The following is a 23,312-nucleotide window of genomic DNA, read 5'->3' as shown; positions in this document are numbered from 1 at the left end:
GAAAGAGAAAAATTGATAGACGTGCAAATTGTGCAGGGCAATTGTTAAAGTAAATAAAGCAAACTATTTTCTGTGGCAGAACAATCTATACTGTCATTAATCACTCCATCAAACTAAATGCTCAAGTCTTGAAGAGGAGGAAAGGGAAAATACAGTGCAAATGGAAATGGTTAAGGGTGCAAAGAACATGATCTAGCTCGATCAGAGGGAGGATTACATGACATGGTTTCCCATCTGTCATTCTCTGTCTCATCTTGCCCCCACCCTACCCCACAATGTTACATCTGAATCATATTCTTGACACACTCACCCTCTTAACTTATAGCCACTCCTGTGTCCTCTCTCCCGTCTTCTGCTTTTCCCCTCTCCATGCATTCATTTTTTTGTTGTCCCCTCCTCTGGTATCCTACAATCCCCACAATTTCCTGTACCTTTCTCCTGCCTGTGAATAATCCTTTCCACTCCAATTCCAGTCTGTAAATGTGTGCCTACAATATCAGATGTACATGCATGACATTGGTGGCAGGACAAGAAGTGTTCCATGCCAGCAATCATGGAAAATGTTAACAGTCTTTTAGTATGAAAGACAACTGAGAAAAGGAAATGAGTTATAGTTATATAGTGCCTTTCATACATAATCTTTATGATTTCTCAAAGTTCTTCAATGCAGCAAAATACTGTCAATTCTGTAAAATACATAAATACAGTGACCAATTTGCAAAGTCCCAAATAAAGTGTTGAGGTGGTCAGTTAAAATTCCATTCTGTTTGAAATCAAACAGCTTTAACTTCTCAGAATGTAAGTTCTTCAAACCTGAAAGCATCTACGTTTCCCACCATTATTCTCTTTATGATCAATTATATCCTTCCTAAGACTGTTATGACCAGTTCCCAGGCAAGGTTTCCCAATTTATTACCTTTCCAGACAATTGCCAGAATCTCTATAGAGGAAGAATGAAACTGGCTCCCCTTCTTTAATGATCTTTATTCATCCCTGATTGGTCACAATTAAGGTAATTAAAAAGTGTATTCTCACTTGAAGATGTCTTTCTCCCAGGCCAAATTAATTTATGTTTTAAAAGGAGCATACTTAATCAGACTTTCTTGAGTTAATGTAAGAGTATATTTATTAATTATTAAATGTAAGAAGACGTGATAACACAACACACTGATTAAACATGAGAAGTGATTCCAAAAAATATATAAAAATTAAAAGATGGATCATTCATGAAGTGTATGTAATGAAAGGTTGAGGGTTGAGCAGTCAATTTCAAGATTTTTCACTTTGCAGGTTATCTAAAATTATTTTGTCTTGCTTCCTTTTGAACAGGCTTGCAGATTTGTTTCCAATACTCTGAATAACAGGATCCTTTCACCTGCAGTACAGTGATTAGATTAGATTACTTACAGTTGGAAACAGGCCCTTCATGCCAACAAGTCCACGCTGACCTGCCGAAGCGCAACCCACCCAGACCCATTCCCCTACATCTACCCCTTCACCTAACACGATGGGCAATTTAGCATTGCCAATTCACCTGACCTGCACATTTTTGGACTATGGGAGGAAACCGAGCACCCGGACGAAACCCACGCAGACACGGGGAGAATGTGAAAACTCCACACAGACAGTCACCTGAGACAGTAAATGAACCCGGGTCTCTGGCACTGTGAGGCAGCAATGCTAACCACTGTGCCACCGTGCCATCCACATGCCACCATGCCGCCCACTGCCAACGTGCCGCCCACAGTGGTGACTAGGCAATGTGATTTTCACAGCACACTAATGCTCAAATGCAAGCGAGTGCATGCACTTATTTTAGACCACTAGCCTTCACACTCCAGGGTTAAAATTAATTTTTAACCTCTTAAGCTCATCTTTAGCCTTATGTTTAACATCTTGACAGGGGAAACTACAAACATGTCTCTCATCTATATGCTGCCTTTTCTCCTGTCATCTTCACAACTAGTCATGCAATAGCCCCTTTTATCATTCCATGATATCTTCAGGTGTGACTTCTCCTCTCTGAAGAGCCATCAAAACCATAATAATTTTGAAGCTGCACCTCCTCTCTTTTTTTAAAAAAAAGAATGTTATAATTAGAAGATCCATATGTCCAAAGATGATTTGATATTATGATCCAGCGCCATTACCCTGGACACAAAGAAGAATGTTCTTGGTGACAAATGATCAACACTTTAGCAAGAACCTTAACAATCTGTTTTGATTTCTAATATCTCTTTTCAATTTATCTATCCCATTATCTTCCTTTACACTTCAGCTTAGCTTTATGCGAACAATGTCTTAAATTTATCAGCAATCTGCCCTAGAGCCCCTTCCCGATTAGCATGATATTTTACACGATAATTATTATCTTGGAGGATAGTAATAATCTTGTGGAATAGCAGCTTGGAGGTAAGAGTACAGAAATATGAAGGTGAATTTGGGAATATGAGGTGGATGCTCGTGACAAAGGTGAGAATGTAGGGACAGACAACTGGTAATGAACAATAGGATGGAAGAGGATAAGTGGGAAGATATTATTGGAGAATGATGATGCTAAGTTAGACAATGGAAATCTTAAATTTTCCTCCAAGCATTTTCATTCAGATTTTTAACCTGTATCCATCTTGCTACCACATTTCTTAACTGGTCACTTATTTAAGCAGCCATTGACTTTGTAAATATAAATGAGAACATTCCAATATTTAGCATTTCTGAATTTGTATATTTTGAATTTGATATTGTATTAAGACTTGAGCATGGTGGCTGCTGTGTTTATTACTGATTGCTTTACTTTAGCTTAAGTGCCAACAAAGCATTTCTGTCTAAGAGAATTGTGGACCAATTACACATTGAAATTGGCCTATAAACTTACAGGTTAAAAGGCATTACTTAATTCCTGAGTCATAATAAACAAATACATAAACAAGCTGTCTAGAACCCAAATCTAATTAAAGTCTTGACTGGTTTTGATTGTTATTTACACATGCAGTTTCTTTCATCTGGTGTGTTCCTGCAAGAAGCCTGTCAAAATGGACAATGCCTAACTATATGACACGTTGCCTTTGTTTCTATTGGACTACTGGAAGAGCACTTCTTGTTATCTACTTCTCTCTTCTTGTCGTAACTTGCACCAGGACCTATGAGATTCATTCATTAAATAAGATTTTTCAATATGTATTTATGATATATAGTAGGAGATTGGGAGAATTTTATAAAGATGCTCCAACGTATTTTTAACTTGTAAAAGTAAACATTGAGAGTACTATAAAGCAACCTTAAGCCTGGTATGACAAAGTCAAATGAAGACTAGATCATTTTACACTATCCAAACAAGTTGTCTGAAGTCCATTCTCAGAGTATGCTGTTTCTTAATTGTACATTAATCATATTTAATTATATTAACTGCTGGGTATTAACTAATTCTACAGGTTAAGATGTGCATGAATATATTTTTAGAATTATTTCTGCATTGGATGTGAGCCTCACTAACTGTGGCAACACTTATTGCCCATTCCGAATTGCCCTTGGGAAGGTAGTGGTAAGCTGCCTTCTTGAATCACAACAGTTTATTTGGTGTATATACATTTACAATAATTTTAGGTACGGAGTTCCATTATTTTAGCCCAGAGACAAAGGACTTGGCCCTGGATTTCCAATCTGCAGCTCTGTAAATAAAATCTCAGTGTATAAATATCAGCACCTGTTCCTTCCTTCGTTCAACTAATTTTCTGAACATAATTGTGCGACTTGCCCATGTGTCTTTCCTCTCATTAGCCTTCCCAATTATTTTTGAAGTTCAATTCCCAAGCTAATGTTGGTTCATGCCAATTTAAATGTATTTTTTGTTTATGAGCCTTAAACTTATAGGAATTCAATTGAGCTTATTCTTTAGATTAGATTCCCTACAGTATGGAAACAGACCCTTCAGCCCCACAAGTCCACACTGACCCTCCAAAGAGTAAGCCACCCAGACCCATTTCCCGACCCTATATTTACCACTGACTAATGCACCTAATGCTATGGCCAATTAGCATTGCCAATTCACCTGACCTGCACATCGTTGGACCATGGGAGAAAACTAGAGCACCCAGAGGAAACCCATGCAGACACGGAGAGAATTGCAAACTCCACACAGACAGGCACCCAAGGCAGGAATTGAACCCATGTCCCTGGTGCTGTGAGGCAGCAGTGCTAACCGCTAAACTATCATGCCACACAGTGTTTACTTTAATAACCTTTTAACTTGCTGGAAAAGTTTAAATTTAACTTTTTTTCATAGAATGTGAAAGTCAATTACTAAACCAACACACTTTGCCCATCCCTACTGTCCTTGAGAAGCTGGTGGTGAGCTGTTGTCTTGAAATGTTGCAATCCATGTTGTGTAGGTACTATCACAACGCTACTGGGAAGGGAGTTCCAGAATTTTGACCCAGTGACAATGAAGGAACAGTAATATTGTTCAAAGTCATGCTAGGAAATATTTTGAAGGTGGAAGTAATCTGAATCATCTATTGCCCTTATCCTTCTAGTTGGTAGTGGTCATGGGTTTGGAAGGTGTTGTTGAAGCAAGCTACGTGAACTGCTGCAGTCCATTTTGTACATCATACACATAGCTACTGGTGTGCATCAGCAGTAAAGAAAGTGAATGTTAGGATGACAATCATAATTATATATCAATTTTTTTAGAATGACTTCTTGTTTGAGGAATTAAAGTATTAACTTAGATTAATTATTAACAGTGTTAACTATCACCTTGGAGAAATATATATTCATCAAATATTTCCTTGGCATAAACAGTTGAAAACAGAAACTAACTAGAGAAGAAATACTTGCAAAACAGAACATCGTGGTACGCCGTTCCCGGAACCAGCAATCTCTGCATGCGTATATGCAGAACACAAGAACCCATCTGTCGCGGGCTTTTTGTTATACACGTCATCCAGACTATAAAAACTGCTGTACCTGTTGTTCGGGGAGAGACGGCTTGGTCAAGTCCAGTGGTTAGGATCAGAATCATGTTGCCCCTCCCAAAAGCTTTGGATTTAATAAATTTGATTGACTTGCTCCTAAATTTGAGTTTTATTAATTTTACTACAACAAATTGGCGCTGCGAGCAGGGTTCTTTCACAGTCCTGGGTAGGGTGGCCACCTCCCGGAAGTTGGGGCAGGATATCGGACAAAAGTAGGTCAAACTACAGAAGCTGTTGATCTGGTAAGAGTGAATGAGACAGTGTCTGATGTGTGGCCTCTGAGTTGAGTCATACTCAGATGCCAGTGTGATTGTTCCTGACTGTGATAAAGGCCTAGATTAAATAAGCGGGATACGGGGAAATGATCACTCCCTGGAACAGGTATCACCAAACTCTGATAGGTACGATTCCGAGTGAGACGCGACCAGTGGGAAAACACGCAGCAGTCATGACCGGTGGGTAAATGCAATCGACTGACAGAGGAGCTGAGAGTTTAAACCTGTCAGTCTTATGGCAGGACAGGGAGATCAATGGAAACCCTCGGGGTCCCTCATTAACCAGCATATGATAGACAAATATTCACTCATTAGATAGATGAGAAAGAATGGGTGGGATCCGATCTAGACCCTAGATCAACAGCGAAATTGGGTCATGGGTAAAAAGAAAGATAAGACCAAGAAAATAGTTGTCCTTTTGGTCCATCAATCGGCTGGCTTCGTAGGTCAGACTTTGGAATCGACAAAGAAATGGACCGAGGAAAAACAAATATTTCAATCCCAATTAAGGGAACTAGAAAAGAAAGTTCAGTTCCTGGAGGATAGTCAGTGCCACCTTATGATGCCCAGGAGGGCCCAGTCACACTGCCTGAACTGTCGGACGACCCTCCTGACGAAATTAATTTGGCCCCGGTAACTCACAGTGGGGAAGGACCTAATTCAAATACAAAGTATAAGTCGTTTACACCAGATCGGAGCTTCCTTAAGTCGCTTACATCCGTGCAGTAATAGCACCAAGGTTTGGGCTGAATTAGATACTATCTGGATGGGCCACCAATTACATTTAAGGGATATCCACCAATAGGTCTGGGCTGCATGCCCTCAGAACAAGTGGCATTAGCATCTGACGGCTCTGACATAGCTGATGCCACACAGCAACAAAATTAAGATTATAGGAGAGGCAGATGGACCCAGGGCACCCCTATTAAAGCAGATATACAAGATCAGCAGGAGTCCTTCGGCAGATTTAAGGCCAAAATCCAGTGTGTTCTGGGGAAACCGCCCACCAATTGGGCAAAAATAACGAACACCAAACAAGAGAAGGGGGAGGGCACCTCCGAATATGGGGAATGATTTTTTAGGGTCTAACAAGAATGCTCAGGGATTCCCCAGACAGACTGCACTGACCGAGCATTCATTCAACTTTCAAGGACAGGCTGTCTCCTGCGCACCGGGCAGTTTGAAAAATGGGGATCATCATTCTCCAAGACTATGACACCCTGGTAGAATGGGCAACAGGAGTTAAGGAGGTCACAGGAGGAAAACCCCCTGTGCATGTAATGCAGGAAAACCTAGGCGCCGTCACAAAGTCAAAATCCAGACCCAGATGTCACAATTGTGACAATACACGCCACTTTGTCTGGGCTTGTAGGGGGAGGAAACAGAACAACAGGAAGCCCACTTGTGTCTGTCAGTACCATGGTAAAAGGGGCCACTCTGAAGGCACTTGCTGGAAAAACCTGATGGAAGTTACTGTCTCACAATTGATTATACAGCCTTAAATAGGGTCATTCCCAAATTACACCCTATAGTCGCCAGTCCAGCCACAATCTTAAATGGGCTTTCCCCGACCCACAAAATCTTTACTGTACTAGATATTGCGAATGGATTCTGGTCTATCCCCCAAGTTTGCCAAAGTTGTCAAGCCCATACAACGATTGGGAAAATGGGGTAAACCTGCAACAGACCCCATTGACTGGGGACCAGAGCAAGACAACTCCTATACAAACTGAAAGCAGAGTTAATATTAGCACCGGGACTGGGATTACCAGATGCTAGTAAAGACTTCCACATTTACTGCAATGAAGAGGAAGGTTTTTTACTCAGCAGTAGCAACCCAGTTCCATGGCAATAATCTGCGACTTAGAGGGTACTATTCTCCTGCTGAGGGTCCCGTAGTGAACGGCTTGCTCAAATGTATAGCTATTAGACTGTGCTGTATGCGCTGTGAGGGTCAGTGAGCCTCTTGTGATGACAGGGAGTATAGTTGTGCATACCAAACACACCCTCAAAGAATGTTACATATGGGAAAATTATGCATGGTTTCCAACATGAGAAGGGCAAAATGGGAGGCTGTTCTTTTGGCACCAACCAAATCCATTACCATTATATGAGATACCCCGGAAAACCGAAAGGAAGGGATATTAGGCGATGGTGAACCACGTGTGTGTGGGAATGTGGACAATGAAGTAGAGGAAAGTGGGATAAAGGATGTACCCATGGAGGCACTAGATGAGACCCTGATTGTGAATAGCTTGCGGAAATGTGTAGACAGTTTGCCATGAACGGGATAGGCAGTAGTGAACGTGGAACCATGAGTTGTCCAAGCAGGGAGAATAGAGAGAGACCTGTCAGCCCAGGTGGTGGAGTTAGTGGCTTTCACCCAGGCCTTCACAGAGGCAACAGGGAAGAGGGTTAACATTTACCCTGATAGTAGACATGTGTTTGGAATTGTCCATGACTACATGACTGATTAGGGACAATGGGGGATTTGTCACAAGGGGCACCTCTGTCAGGCATGGGCAGATAATAAAGACCTTACTGGAGGCCAGCGAGCTCCCATCAGAGGCTGCAGTGTTGAAGGTCAAGGTCCACCAGGAGGAACCAGATAAACAGAATCCTGAGTGGCACATTTTTAAGGGGAACCAGGCTGCTGACAAAGCTGCTTATTCAGCCCTAGAGAAAAAGACATCCATCCTTTGTCTGCCACCTTTGCTGAGGATGGCCCTACCATAAGCATTACCCAACTGTACACTGATATGCCTGAGGGTGAATGCGCCAGGTGGAAGGCACGGGGGCCACCTCAGATGAGAAAGGTGTCTGGAGATTGAATGACAAGGTCCTGGCTCCCACATGCATCCAACATACTCTTATGCAATTACACCATGGCGTTTCCCACGTTGCATGTGATGCTATGATAACCAGCATTGGGAATGAATGGTGATGGAAGGGCATGGGCAGAGATGTCGCTCAATTCTATCACCGCTATGTGACATGTGTCCAGCATAACCCAGGCACGCCCATTAAAATTAGAATGGGGCACCAGTCATGCCCAAAGGGATCCTGGGAGTATGTACAGATAGATTTTACGGGATCTCTTCCCAATCACATGGGAAGACATATTGCCTTGTGATTATTGACCAATTCACCAGGTGGGTTGAGGACTACCCTACCCAGAACAGCTCACTAACACTGTTGCAAGGATTTTAGCTGAGGAGATGATTCCCAGGTGGGGGATGCCATCCCAGATTGACTCCAAGCAGGGGACCAATTTTACTGAAAATGGTAAAAACCATATGTCAGCTGATGAGCATTAACCAGAAATTTCACATACCCTACCATCCACAAAGTTGTGGCATGGTGGAGCGAATGAACAAAACTCTTAAAACCTCCCTTGCTAAGGTCATGCAGAACTCTGACAATACTGGACTGAGGTTCTGCCTGTTATACTCATGCCACTTCAGACCACCATAAGCCGGTCAACTGATTTGACCCCTTATGAGTTGCTGACAGGTAGGGCAATGCAACTGCCCGAGTCCATCATCATGGGAGGTTCTGATGTTGGCCCTCTCCATGAAGAATACATCAATATGTGCTCGTACTAAGTGCCCAGCTGAAGGATATGCAGAAAACAGTCAGAGGGAAACAGGAGGGGCAGGATGAACAGAGGCAATTAGAGGATTGTCCGGAGGTCCCATCAGCAGGTAGTAAGGCTATGGTTAAGACTCTACCTGCTAAATCTGGCTTCACCCTGAAGTGGATGACCCATGCACCTGCATTGACATGAGATGGAAGGGGTCTGGAAACCATTGGTCATGACTGAAGAAATATACAGACACCGGTAGATGATCCTCACCCTCTGCTTTCTTTTCAGATTGACTTCTCCTGAGGCCTGCTGATGTTGTTTGTGTGTGCATGGTTGTTGCAAACAGACCAAGTGCACAGGCGGGATAGCCTTTGGGCCATTGCATAACTCCATACGGTAAGCTCTGGGATGTTCCTGTTTATTTTTGCTTTTGCCGTTTGCCGAGTAGCCTCTGGGGAAGGAACTGTGCCGACCTAGGTACTGTTCACCGGAGTAGGCGCGGGTTACATGTTAATACTGACGTATACATGTTCTGTATGCACGCACAACAAAATAACGTCACTAAATGCTGGGTCTGTACTCGAATGATTATATTCCCCCGGGGTGGCTAGGATGACCACAAGGTGGATCTTGGAGCTCGTACCTTTTGCATGCCTTCATCATGTTCGTTTTATTGTCATCGCTTGTTGCATTGTTATGGCTGTCCATAACGCATGGTAAAGGTTGGACAGTGAGAATTATGCAGGGTAATAGCCTCCACATTGAGCTACCTGGGTACCCCTTTCTGACCGCACTGATGATTACTGAATGTAAGTGATTTGTTCGTCACGCTCCCGCATGTCACGGACCATAAGGGAGACATGAAAACGGAAGCTAACTAAAGAAGAAATGCTTGCAGAACACAACAACGTTGTATGCCATTCGCAGAACCAGTGATCTCTGTGTACACATGCAGAACACATTGGCGTGGTACGCCATTCCCAGAACCAGCGATGCTCAGAACAAAAGAAACCACCTTTTGCAGGCCTTTTGTTGCACACATCATCCAGACTACAAAAACTGCTATACCTGTTATTTGGAGAGAGACACCATGGTCAAGTCCCGTGGTTAGGATCAGAATCACGCTGCCCTTCCCAAAAGCTTTGGATTTAATACATTTGACTGACTTGCCTCTAAATTTGAGTTTTATTAAAGTTTGTGAGAAGATTTGTAGCTCGGGTGCTCGTTGCTGTGGTTCTGTTCGCCGAGCTGGAAGTTTTTGTTGCAAACGTTTCGTCCCCTGTCTAGGTGACATCCTCAGTGCTTGGGAGCCTCCTGTGAAGCGCTTCTATGATGTTTCCTCCGGCATTTATAGTGGCCTGTCCCTGCCGCTTCCGGTTGTCAGTTTCAGCTGTCCGCTGTAGTGGCCGGTATATTGGGTCCAGGTCTATGTGTTTGTTGATGGAGTTTGTGGATGAGTGCCAAGCTTCTAGGAATTCCCTGGCTGTTCTTTGTTTTGCTTGTCCTATAATGGTAGTGTTGTCCCAGTCGAATTCATGTTGCTTGTCGTCTGCGTGTGTGGCTACTAGGGATAGCTGGTCGTGTCGTTTCGTGGCTAGTTGATGTTCGTGGATGCGGATCGTTAGCTGTCTTCCTGTTTGTCCTATATAGTGTTTTGTGCAGTCCTTGCATGGGATTTTTATTAGTTTTATTAATTTTGCTGCAACACAATCATAGAGCCATAAAGTTCGGCACTCCAGAAAACAGGCTCTTCAGCCCATTGAATTTGTGCCAGACTTGGCTCTTATTGTGTGCACCTTGGCATTGCGAGTGCACATCTAAGTACTTCTTAAATGTCTTACCACCCTTATAAGCAGTGAGTTCTAGATTTCCACCACCTTCTGGATGAAAATCAATTCCTTCACATGCCCTCTAAACCTTCTGCTCCTTGTCTTAAATCTATGCCTCAGTCATTGATCACTGCACCAAGGGGAAAATTTCCTTCCTGTCTACCCTATTTGACTCTCATAATTTTATATGTTTCAATCGTGACCTCTTTCAATTGTTTCCCCTCCAAGGAAAACATACCACTCTATCAAATGTCTCTTCATAACTAAAACTCTCCAATCGAATTAGATTCTGGTACCTTTCTGCTTGCCCCTCTTCACTACAAACTACCCACGATACCCAAGCCATGACGTAACCAATTTTTTAATGCAATTCCAGCATAATCTCCCTACTCTTACACTCCATGCCTCTACTAATAAAGCCAAGTATCCCATATGCCTTCTTAACCACCTTATCTACTTGCTTTGATACTTAATGGGCCAGTGTATATGTATAAGCCCTTCCTGAAGAAGGGCTTATGCCCAAAATGTCGATTCTCCTATTCCTTGGATGCTACCCGACCTGCTGCGCTTTTCAAGCAACACATTTTCAGTGTATATGTACACAAAGTTCCCTCTCATCCTTCCCAGGTTCCTAGCATTCATTGCGTATTCACTTCCCTTGTTTGTCCTGTCCAATTGCATCACCTCACACTTATCTGGATCGAATTTTAGGGTGGCACAGTGGCTCGGTGGTTAACTCTGTTGTCTCACAGCATCAGGTACCTGGGTTCGATTCCAGCCTTGGGTGACTGTCTGTATGGAGTTGGCACATTCTACCCGTGTGTGCGTGGGTTTCCTCTGGGTGCTCCGGTTTCCTCCCAAAGTCGTGGGTGTTTGGCAAATTGTCCAGAGTTCAGGGATGTGCAGATTAAGTGCATTAGTCAGTGGTAATGTAATAGGGTCGGGGAATGGATCTGGGTGGGATATTTTTCGGAGGGTTGGTGTGGACTTGCTGGGCCAAAAGGCCTGTATCCACACTGTAGGGATACTATGAATTCCGTTTGCCACCAACATGCCCCTAAAATCCAAGGTTATCTTTCTCACTATTTACCATTCTACCAATTTTGGTATGACCCCTGATTTTACTGATCAACCTTTCTACATTGAAGTCTAAATCATTTAGACTTCAGTAACAACTGCCACTGACAACAAGCTGTGCAAACTCATACCATCCTTATGAACCCACAGGCAACATAGCAAACATATTAACTTTTTACACAAGCTCTGCTGCCCTATATGTCAGATAGCCACCAACTGAATAGAATTTAGAAGAAATCTATACTTGAGATAGTATGACAGTTCTATTTGTGGGTGACTTTATTGCTGGAACAGCACAGCAGGTCAGGCAGCATCCAGGGAACAGGAGATTCGACGTTTCGGGCACAGGCCCTTCTTCAGGAATGAAGAAGGGCCTGTGCCCGAAACGTCGAATCTCCTGTTCCCTGGATGCTGCCTGACCTGCTGTGCTGTTCCAGCAATAAAGTTTCAACTTTGATCTCCAGCATCTGCAGACCTCACTTTCTCCTATTTGTGGGTGAACCAAACTCAAGTCTCTCTTATTGATGACTTTATAACTTCTTCATTTATTGAATAGTCAGAAATAATAGTCCTAAAATTACACTAATTTGCCCTAATTGTGCATGGATTCAAATTTATAAAGGATAATCTTGAAACATTTAAAGAACTTCACAGATGAAATAATCAAAGTGATCAATAAACTCAGTGATTTAAAAAAATTCACAAATAGATGTGCAATCAAATAGATGGTGGGTTTGGGACAGGAAGTGCCTAAATACAATCAATCCAAACAAACACTGTTGAGGAGAGCGCAGGATGTTTGACACAGACAATATCAGGCTAGTCAGTGGAAGGGACAGCACCAGGCAAAGAGATTTTTGTGTGATCAGGTAGAGCTTAAAAAATGAAAAGTCATTAAACATGCTTAACATTTCCATTTTTAGAGGAGCTTCCAGTGATCCCATTAAGGGCTGCAAGTGAGGTCATATTACATGAAATTCAAACAGGCAATGCCAAAGCACTGGATGACCAAAACTGCATCAGGATCCTAAGAATGCTATACTTTCATTGGCACCAGTCACTTGGGCAATCCACATGAAGGAAAACACCAAACTGGCAGAAATCTGGACCTTGTCTAGAATGAGTAGTAAGTGCACTGATATGCATCCAGTCCTGCTCCAAAATCACCCTTTTAATATGTGTCATTAAAAGTTAAATTACATTGAAAAGGTACACAGAAACAATTTCTGTAGAAGTTGCTGAATCTTACAGGGCACCCATACTTCAAAATATTGATTCCAATTGATATGTTTGTACATCTAAATAATGCATAGATTTTCTGCCGTGTTAATCTTTTTTCTGTAACATTTTTAGCACACTGTGAACTGTGAGGAGTGAATGACTGTAGTTACATATCTTTACTATATTCTTTGATGTTTCTTTGCATAATGCCCTATAATCTGCTTGAGGAACATTTGAACACCACATGGAAAACAAAATCTCACAACTACTGTGACTCACCACTACAAATAGAGCAGCGTAATTTATAGGCAGATAAGTCACAGATATCCAGTATGAGTTTTCCAAACATCCATGAAAAACATATTTTTGTTCATTTTTACTTTCAGTCAGATAAATATTTCTGATTACCTTACCTATCAAGCTCAAAAACTTAGCAAGTCAGAAGCTGTGAGAATATTAGCGATTGGCAGTGTACACTGGAGTCTGAGGAACAGCAGTGATTCGACTCTTTTGGATACTAAAGTACATCAGCTTCCCAATATATCAGAAGTTTGGATACAGTGGATGCTGCAATGGCATCATAGGTTGGTGATTTTTGGCCAAAACATCATGATATTGAAAATGGTACACTCAGAAAATACTACAAGTTTCTATCAGTCTTGTAATGTCTCCAATTTAAAATGATTACTTTTGCATTCAAAGCCAGTTATGGACTCAGCTGACCATAGTGATTTCCTTTGGGCCTACAATTTCCCTCACCAAGAGTTCCACACTTCTGACTACAGTATTCTTTCTATCCCCAGTGTCTTCCCTTTCCTGCATCATTACTGCCCATGACTAAAGCATGCAATTGATTTCCTGTACCTTTCTGCCTTTCTACATCTTTATGATTCCCTCTTCCTTCTTTAGGATTCCCTTTAAAAACTCACCTATTTGATATTCTCATCACACTTCCTTTCTCAGTGGGATATTTGTCTTGTTTTTTGGACTTGCCTTGGGATTTTTTAACATTAAACTCACTCAATAAAAGTAAAGTTGTCACTGATTTTGCTCTGAAATATTAACCTGATAGAAATCCCATTGTCAATTTATTTTGAGCCAGTGCTTGCGGAAGATACTGGACGTGGAATCATATAGGAGAATAAGTGATGTGGGCTATGGCATGATTTTTGAAAAAATTGGGCAAGAGATCTGGCAAGGCCTATATCGCTTTTGGCTGATGTGTTGCTGGAAAAGCGCAGCAGGTCAGGCAGCATCCAAGGAGCAGGAGAATCGACGTTTCGGGCATGAGCCCTTCTTGAGGAATCGATTCCTCATGCCCGAAGGGCTCATGCCCGAAACGTCGATTCTCCTGCTCCTTGGATGCTGCCTGATCTGCTGCGCTTTTCCAGCAACACATTTTCAACTCTGATCTCCAGCATCTGCAGTCCTCACTTTCTCCTCCTATATCGCTTTTGGGAACATATTGCTCCATCCTTGATGCCACAACTCACCTTATTAATATGCAGCTTGACGTTTTGCCAAATGCACCAAAGATGCTAAACATTGAAAAGTCTAGGCATGGAAGTCAGAGACTTCAGGTCACCACTTGTTCCAAAGAACCTCCATGATGGTCATCAGGCACCAACATTCAAGACAAAGTCCTCTGTCAATACTTCCCCATTCAGCAAGACTTCTAAGACCCTCAAAGCCAGCTGATAATAACCCTTCCTGATGAAGTGTTTTGGCCCAAAGCATTGACTTTCCAGCTCCTCGGATGCTGTCTAACTTGCTGTGTTCTTCCAGCTTCACATATATTGACTCTGAATTTCAGAACCTGCAGTCCTTACTGTCTCCTGATAATTTCCCTTTATCTGCAGTCTGTGCAGGACAGTCCAGGTGCATAACAGGCTTTTACAGATGACACAGGGATAAGGGGCCCTTTCTTCAGCAGATATCTGATGAGTGGCGAGTTATTCCAAGAACAGCATGTGGTAAGATGGGAATAGAATTGGAAATGAGAGATGCTGCAGAGATGTGGTTAATGAGACATGTTTACTACATGTTTACCCACCTTGTACATGGCAAATACTCATGTGACTCAGCCAACGTTGTCTATCTTATACATTGCAGGCAAGGATGCCCTGAGGTTTGGTACATTGGGGAAACCGAGCAAAGGCTACGACAACGGATGAATGGGCACCGCACAACAATCCACAGACGGGAGGGTTCCCTCCCAGTTGGGGAACACTTCAGTGGTCCAGGATATTCAGCCTTGGACCTTCGGGTGACCATCCTCCAAGATGGACTTCGGGACAGCCAGCAGAGGAAAGTGGCCGAGCAGAGGCTGATAGCTAAGTTTGGTACCCATAGGGAGGGCCTCAACCGGGATCTTGGGTTCATGTCACATTATAGGTGATCACCATTGCACTACACACACACACAGATATTCCTATACACACGCACTCTCACATACACCCGGACACAGGTACACACAGACGCGCACACAGACACCCACACACACCCTTATAGACACACACACTCCCACACTCACACATGCACCCCCTCACAGACTTAAGACACACTGCACTCACTACACATACACACACTTTCTCACACTCACAACCACCACCCCAGACAGACACACACACACAAACAGACAAAGACCCACATGCACACATATATTTTGTGTGGTGAATTTGTACTTGCAGAGTTACATTGCACTTTGCTCAAAAACTGCACACATTCATGTAGAACTCTGAGCTCAAAAACTGCATGAATTTATGTAAAACTGTGTTATCTCACTTTTTAGATTAGAATCAATCTAAACATCAGGTCATAGACAGAGAACACAGGGGGCTAACACCTTCAACATATTGTCTAGCTATCACCATTGTTAACAGCTAACCCGAGAATGCAACTTTAAAAAAAAGGTTTTGTGATTTACACATGAAAGAAGTGAAACTATCACTGTATTCTAACAGATGAAAGGCTTAACAGACAATCAATTTTTCAATGTATAATTTCAGTTACATCACACTGTAAATTTTTGCTATAAATCTGTGTTACGATTGAGCCCTCCACTATCACCTGATGAAGGAGCGTCGCTCCGAAAGCTAGTGTGCTTCCAATTAAACCTGTTGGACTATAACCTGGTGTTGTGTGATTTTTAACTGTTTACTAAAATACAGTCATAAATCTGACTGCGTCTCGTGGCATGAATTCCTCTAAAACTCACAATATAACTCAACCCCAAAAGTATTTAAAATGGCAATTTGCCAGATATACCACAAGACGCCAATTCTTGTGAAGCCAGAATAATGTGTTTGATTGGGAGACCAGTAAAAACTACTGCTCAGATTTTATTTTTATTAACTCTATCATGATTCTGTTTTTCCAGGTGATTGGTTAAGGAGTACTACAAGTTTACCAACCTTCACCTAAAAACCATACAGACAGCTGAAGTGAAGGGGTGGCACGGTGGCTCAGTGGTCAGCACCGCTGCCTCACAGCACCAGGGTCTCAGGTTCAATTCCAGCCTCAGGCGGAATTTGCACATTCTCCCTGTGTCTGTATGGGTTTCCTCCAACAGTCCAAAGATGTGCAGGTTAGGTGAATAGTGTTAGGTTCATTTGTCAGAGGGAAATGGGTCTGGGTGGTTTACTCTTCGGAGTGTCGGTGTGGACTGGTTTGGCCAAAGGGCCTGTTTCCACACTATAGGAATCTAATCTCTCTAATCAATAGTGGATGGGGTGGCAATCAAGCACCTAACTTTGTCCTGGATGGTAATGAGCTCCTCAATATTGTTGAGGGCGGCACGATGGCTCAGTGGTTAGCACTGCTGCCTCACAGCGCCAGGGACCCGGGTTCAATTCCTGCCTTGGGCAACTGTCTGTGTGGAGTTTGTACATTCTCCTTGTGTCTGCATGGGTTTCCTCTGGGTGCTCCAGTTTCTTCCCACAGTCCAAAGATGTGCAGGTTAGGTGAATTGGCCATGCTAAATTGCCCATAGTGTTAGGTGGATTAGTCAAGGGTAAATGTAGGGGAATGGGTCTGGGCGGGTTGCTCTTCGGAGGGTCAGTGTGGACTTGTTGAGCCGAAGGGCCTGTTTCCACACTGTAGGTAATCTAATCTAACCTAATGATTGCAGCAGGCTTTCATTAAAATAGGGCTTGCCTGAACTCTAGTTTAACCAGTTGCTAAGATTTAGTTTTGCAATGATTAAGCTTTATTTTGGTTATTATTCTTCTGTATGGAGACTTTGCTATTTTTTACTCAGGTGGAACACCGTTTTGAGAAATATGTTCTCACAAATAGCTTTTACCATTCTAAGTACTTGTGTATTAAAGGCTAGAAGCTTCTGCAAGATTGAGGGTAGCATTGTTAACTCACCTGGGTGTCATAAACCAAAGGAATCCTTCATGCCTTCTGTCTGAATTGATTGTCTTCAAACTTTGCATTAGCCAGAATCCCATCTCAAAACTAAATCAAATTACTGTGGACTAAGTTGAGCCCTGATCCCAGAGAGACAACAGCACTATTTTGCTATGCTACTCTCCATGTGGCGTTCATATTCAACATCTCTTTTCCATAATATATTATATTTTAGTGTTAAGAATAAATAAGAAATGAACCAGCTCGATTAATGTGAAATGTGTTACGGATAAATCCACTCTTTAAAAATTGACTTCTGAAATGTAATCCTTCCTGGATTCTAATTTTCCTTCCCTTCTCTTTGATGCATGATAAAAATGGTCCTATTTTAAAAATGGAAGTGAAAGGAACTTGGTTTCTAATGTAAGTCGTCACCATGGCTATTATGGACAATTTACAATATGCAACAAGGGAGGTGAATATTCAATTTTATTCTCTTAAATTTAGTCTGAACAAATTGCTTTTTGAATTTGCTTTATCCTATCCTTATTCACTTCTGTTTGCTCATTATAACTAATTCATGTCTGTGACTCGTGGGGCTAAATCTTTTTTTTTCTGGTTAAATTTCAGTTTCATCAGGTTTCATGGAGGGTTTCCCTCAGTGAGCCCAAGCAAGATCACTTATCGAATTTTACCAAATTCGCTTCATTATCAACCAACCCTCTATCTCTGCCATTTGTCAGACCTATTCTAGCTCCAACTACCACTCACTTTTCGAGAACAATTCATCACTGACAGATTATCCCAGAGTTGATTGGCATCTGTTGGTCCGGAACTGCCCTGCATGGCTTCTGACATTTGACCTGGACATGGCAGAGAAAGGGAAATTGCTGCCTCACTTTGCAGACAGGAACTCGAAAGTTCTGGAGGATGGGGTGGTGCAGAGGCAGGATGTCTCTTCTTTGTACACCAATGGAGGAAATCACAACACCAGACCATTCTGGCCTGTCCTAAGGCTGTCACTCAGGTCAGAGCTGTCTCAGCTGTGTGGAGTAAGGCCCAAAGTCAATAACATTCTCCACTCTGCCAGTGTAGGTGCCACTGTCTTCTCTCTGATGCCTCACATTTACTCATTTTTGTTACTGTAACCACCTCCCACCCAGGGTGATGTTTTATTACTCTTGTTATTGGCTACAACATTTTTCTGCACTTTTTTTTCTGTAACATACCCCAACTCCTGACAGTATTAACCTTGCATGCCCTACTCAATCAACTGGGACACCTCACCATTTGTACCAAAAGTAACAGCTGTGGCATCAACTTCTATCTCCCATCGTGCCAGTCTCTCTAAAATTCCAGGAGGAAAACAGTCCCCAGTTTAGCAGAAAGACTGGCCTTCAGTTCCTCACGTCTTATGAGGGAAAGCTCCTGCCTCTGACCCATCCCCAGGTGACTGACCACATCCAGGTATCTGGAGTGGTCTTGGAGTAACCTTTGAATTCCTCTGTCAGGACTGTTTGACTGAAGGCTAGCTCCCTTGATTTGACAGATGACTTCTGACAAGCATGACAAGATCCCCTGGCTTGTGTTTGCGCTAAGTAGCACAGCAAGGCAGCAATACTGGAAATTTGATATATTTTGCTGGAGGGCAAGATGCAAAAGACAAAACTAGAGAAATCAGGGATGCAGTGAACAACAAAGTAGATTCAAAGTAAGCAAACGTCAACCGAGCAAGCAAAAGGCCAGAGATGTAGTGTGGTCCAGTGTGTGTGTACCTGAGTGCAAAGTGGCCTTTCAGCAAAGGCCATATGAGATCCTCAGCTTTTTAAAGGGATAAAAAGAGGTATTTGCGATTGTACCTCAATGCACATCAAGTACAGAAACATGCTTTAAGGAGATTGGAGATATAACACTAGGTCTTTAGAGGCTAGCACATGGTTGGATGCCAATGTCTGTGGATGTGGATATTTGTGGCTGGTACCCTGAGATGTTGATACTTTATTAGATTAGATTAGATTACTTACAGTGTGGAAACAGGCCCTTCGGCCCAACAAGTCCACACCGACCCGCCGAAGCGTAACCCACCCATACCCCTACATTTACCCCTTTACCTAACACTACGGGCAATTTAGCACGGCCAATTCACCTGACCTGCACATCTTTGGACTGTGGGAGGAAACCGGAGCCCCCGGAGGAAACCCACGCAGACACGGGGAGAACGTGCAAACTCCACACAGTCAGTCGCCTGAGTCGGGAATTGAACCCGGGTCTCTGGCGCTGCGAGGCAGCAGTGCTAACCACTGTGCCACCGTGCCACCCACATGGTAGCCAACATGGAGGTGTTTTGTGTGAACAGTGAGCTGCTGTCACTCTGACTTCCATGTCGAGAATTCGTGGCAAGTACCTTGCTCAGCAAGAATGGAAAGATAGAAAGCTGCATATTAAAAAATTAGATGTCTGATTAATAAAGGTCATTAAAACAAGAAATAATCCCTGTAAATAGGCAGTTAGCTGCTGCCCAGTCAATGTCTCACCTCAACACCCTGGATCTGCATAAAAGATACAGCAGGTTGCTTTCTATATAGAGATAGGTCTCACTAGATTTCTTGTATGATGATTCCATCATATTTCTTATCATTGCCCACGTCATCCAGACTCCCATAAGATTCCACCCATTTGCATTCCACACAATTAAAAGCCAGTAAAAGAAATATAGCTTACAAGAGTGTTGGCACTGTCAGTACTAAGTAATTGAAGTGTGCTTCAATATTGTTGAGCCAGAACAATTCCTAATGATGTTATACATTGAATGACTAGGATTTGTAACACTTTCGTTATCTGATTGGACTGTACATTAAATCTGCATTATAATCTCACATTTGGGTGGCACGGTGGCACAGTGGATAGCACTACTGCCTCACAGTGCCAGAGACCCGGGTTCAATTCCCGCCTCAGGCGACTCTCTGTGTGGAGTTTGCACATTCTCCCCATGTCTTTGTGGGTTTTCTCCGGGTGCTCCGGTTTCCTCCCACAATCCAAAAATGTGCAGGTTAGGTGAATTGGCCATGCTAAATTGCCCATAGTGTTAGGTGAAGGGGTAAATGTCAGGGAATGGGTCTGGGTGGGTTGCGCTTTGGCGGGTCGGTGTAGACTTGTTGGGCAGAAGGGCCTAACTCCACACTGTAAGTAATCTAATCTAATTACAATACCTTGCCTCTAATTTATAGGGTCAATTAAGTGACTTTTTACAGTAATATAACAGATGTATGGTGAGGAAAACCTAATTGATAGAGCAAGCCATGTATTAGTTTGTTTGTAGAGTGAAATTTCACTTTTCTGCATATATTGAGCTGAATTTCTTGCATCAATTTCATGTATTAGTTTTATTAATGACCCAGGTTTAATACAAAAATATTTAAATTAATGGAAAAAATTCATCACTGTTAGTTTAAGTTTTTTCTTTTAGTCTTGTCTAACTATTGGGAACGTGACTAAAAGAAACTCTTGAGAGAAGGAAGCCCTTAAGGTTGCCTTTGTTGCTTCTCTGCAGTGTAAAATGAAGTCATTCAGCCCATCACATCTATTTGACTCACCAAAGTAACATCTCACTATGTACCATTCACCAGCCTTCTCCCGGTAAACCTGCGCATATTTCTTTTTCAAATATTTTTTCCTTTTCAAGGACCGCTTCTCTCTGATGGGGACAGCAGTCCATCACAAAATGTTACCGAAGTTGCTTATCCCTGGAATAATTCTTATAAAACTATTCTACACCCTCTCTAATGCCTTCACAACTTCTCTATGAATGAAGCCAAGCAAGTGTTTCAGAAAGATTTATCACAGATAACTTGCTTTTGCTCTATTTCTTTCCCTTTAAAAAGCTCAAGATTCCAATATGCTATTTTAACTGCTTCCTTAACTTACCTTGAAACAATTTGACCACATATCTCCAGGTATGTTGCTCCATCTCCATTTGAAATGTGCCCTTCTTTTAATTGCCCTTCCTCATTCACATCTCTTTTTTAAAACTCATCTATACATTCACCATTCTGCCAGCCTGTGTCACTTTGAAATACAGCACTTTGCTCCTCAGTTCATGATATTTCCAAGTTTTGTGACATCTGTAAATTGGAAATCTAGTCTTGTACATGAAATCCAAGTAATTAACATGCATCAAGAAAATCAGTGTTCCAAATACTGACCCTAGGAGAATACCAATAGAAACTTTACTTCAGTTCAAAAGCAGCCTTTCTTTGCTGTTTTCTGCCCATCAGCCAAATTTGTATCCATTCTGCCATTGACTCTTTTATCTTAAGGACTTCAATAGTAAACCTATAATGTTGAAATCTAACAAATGCGTTTTGCAAATCCATATGAATATATCAAACACATTTTCTTCTATAACCCATGAAAAACTTCAATCAAATTAGTTAAATATGATTTGACATTAAAAGTTCTGTGTTGGTTTTCCTTAATTAATCCCACTTGCCCAAGTGACTGTAAGTTTTGTCCCAGATTAATAACTCTAAAAGCTTTTCCACCACAGAGGTTCAACTGACTAGCCTGCAGTTATTAGGTTTATTAAATTGTCTTTTTTACAGAAAACAATGGTGGACATATTTTTTGTTAAGTTTGTTTTAGATCAAACATTTAATATTTTATGTTTGAGATGTCATAAAACAACCAGAACAACACCATATATAGACATCTTAGCACATCTACCTAGCCCTGTTCAAGGAAAAGAGCCTCGGGACAAAACTTCGTGCACTGAAGTGTTTCATTTGAAGCCAATTTACAACATACAAAAGTTTACTGTTAATGAATCACAGAGTCATAAAACAGAATTCATGGCTTCTCACCCAAAAAAGCATGTTTTGTGGCATTACGTCCGCATGCAAGGGTTGAGGCTAGTCTACAAGGAGTCCCCATCTGTCATCTATATCAAAATCAGGTTATTTTCATTTGATGTTCATGGAGCAGTAGGCAGCTTTACTGGATTGCTCAGCTAGAAAATGGCAGAGACCATAAGTAATCCAACCTTCACAGGTGGGGTTAAACTTAGCTTTGAGCACAGGGACCATAGGACAGCGTGCACAATATGAGTGAGGAAAATGCAGTTGGTGTCAATCCCTTACAGAGGGCAGAGATCAAGATGCTGGGCTTTGGGTGCTCTGTTCAAGGAGGCTCATTCTGTAACATCAAAGACAGATACAATTCCAATTGTCAGAACTCCCTGAGATATTTTTAATTTCAGGCAGCTAATGGAGGGATCAAAGCAGTGCATGTGCTCTATTACTATCCAGGGATTTGAGCAGATGAGCTGTACTGTCAAGAAAGTGGCCACTCTCATGAAAAATCAGATGCAATACTGTTCTGAGTGGGAGTGGGAGCAGCACGAGGAAATATGCAGAACAAGTGAAACTCTGTACCATTGAATGTTCAGTGATCAGTTGTGTCCCAACCAGTGGCCTCGTTCAGCACTGAAGGATGTCCTGAAAGAGTTCAAGCACGAAAGAGGCTGATGAGGGGTCATCCCTTGGAAGATTCTAATGTCATCCTTTGCCTCCTCAGCCCCTTCAACTCAGGAACCATCTCTACTCTGAGGCTCCATGACAGAGGCTGCCCCTCCAAAACTACAGATACAGCAGCTGGTTGAAGAGCTCATTAATATTCAGCTTCCTCATCAAATGCACCAAATAAGCTGGACATCCAGAATTCTCAACATGGAAACCAGGGAGGGTGCTTGGCAGATTGTGTTTACTGCCTGCTCCAAAGGACTTCCATGTTAAACAGCAAAAGCTCAAAGCTACACACACCCCACACGCACATTGACATCGACGTGAGCCAACCCCAAAGAACACACATGCCACATCTCCAATGCACCCAAAGTTCATTTCTGCTCTTCAGTGCTGCACCCCAAGCTGCACTGGCAACTATCATTGTAATGTTGCAGCAAGAGCTCTGTGTGTTCAAGGACACTCACCTAGTTCATGGACTG

The 23,312-nt window shown here is 42.3% G+C and overlaps 2 long non-coding RNA genes across 2 annotated transcripts in view; one reads left to right on the top strand and one right to left on the bottom strand.

Annotated features, from left to right (window-relative positions):
- The window catches only part of LOC148148789 (uncharacterized), a 180,505-nt gene extending 175,375 nt beyond the window's left edge, over nucleotides 1-5,130 (bottom strand). The window contains exon 1 of the long non-coding RNA XR_015758579.1: nucleotides 4,966-5,130. This is a non-coding gene — a long non-coding RNA (uncharacterized LOC148148789). The remainder of the gene's footprint in view (nucleotides 1-4,965) is intronic.
- A 125-nt stretch (nucleotides 5,131-5,255) lies between these two features.
- LOC122557501 (uncharacterized) lies at nucleotides 5,256-16,071 on the top strand. The gene is made up of 3 exons (XR_015758578.1): nucleotides 5,256-5,374; nucleotides 9,123-9,230; nucleotides 15,074-16,071. It is a non-coding gene; the product is annotated as an uncharacterized LOC122557501 (long non-coding RNA).
- The last annotated feature ends 7,241 nt before the right edge of the window (nucleotides 16,072-23,312 follow it).

This window comes from Chiloscyllium plagiosum, unplaced genomic scaffold, assembly GCF_037043375.1.
Source record: "Chiloscyllium plagiosum isolate Xiang-an unplaced genomic scaffold, Cpla_swu_hap1 HiC_scaffold_11, whole genome shotgun sequence".
NCBI lineage: Eukaryota > Metazoa > Chordata > Chondrichthyes > Orectolobiformes > Hemiscylliidae > Chiloscyllium > Chiloscyllium plagiosum.
The sequence above is the reverse complement of the archived record's forward strand: the minus strand, read 5'-3'. Positions and strand labels throughout refer to the sequence as shown.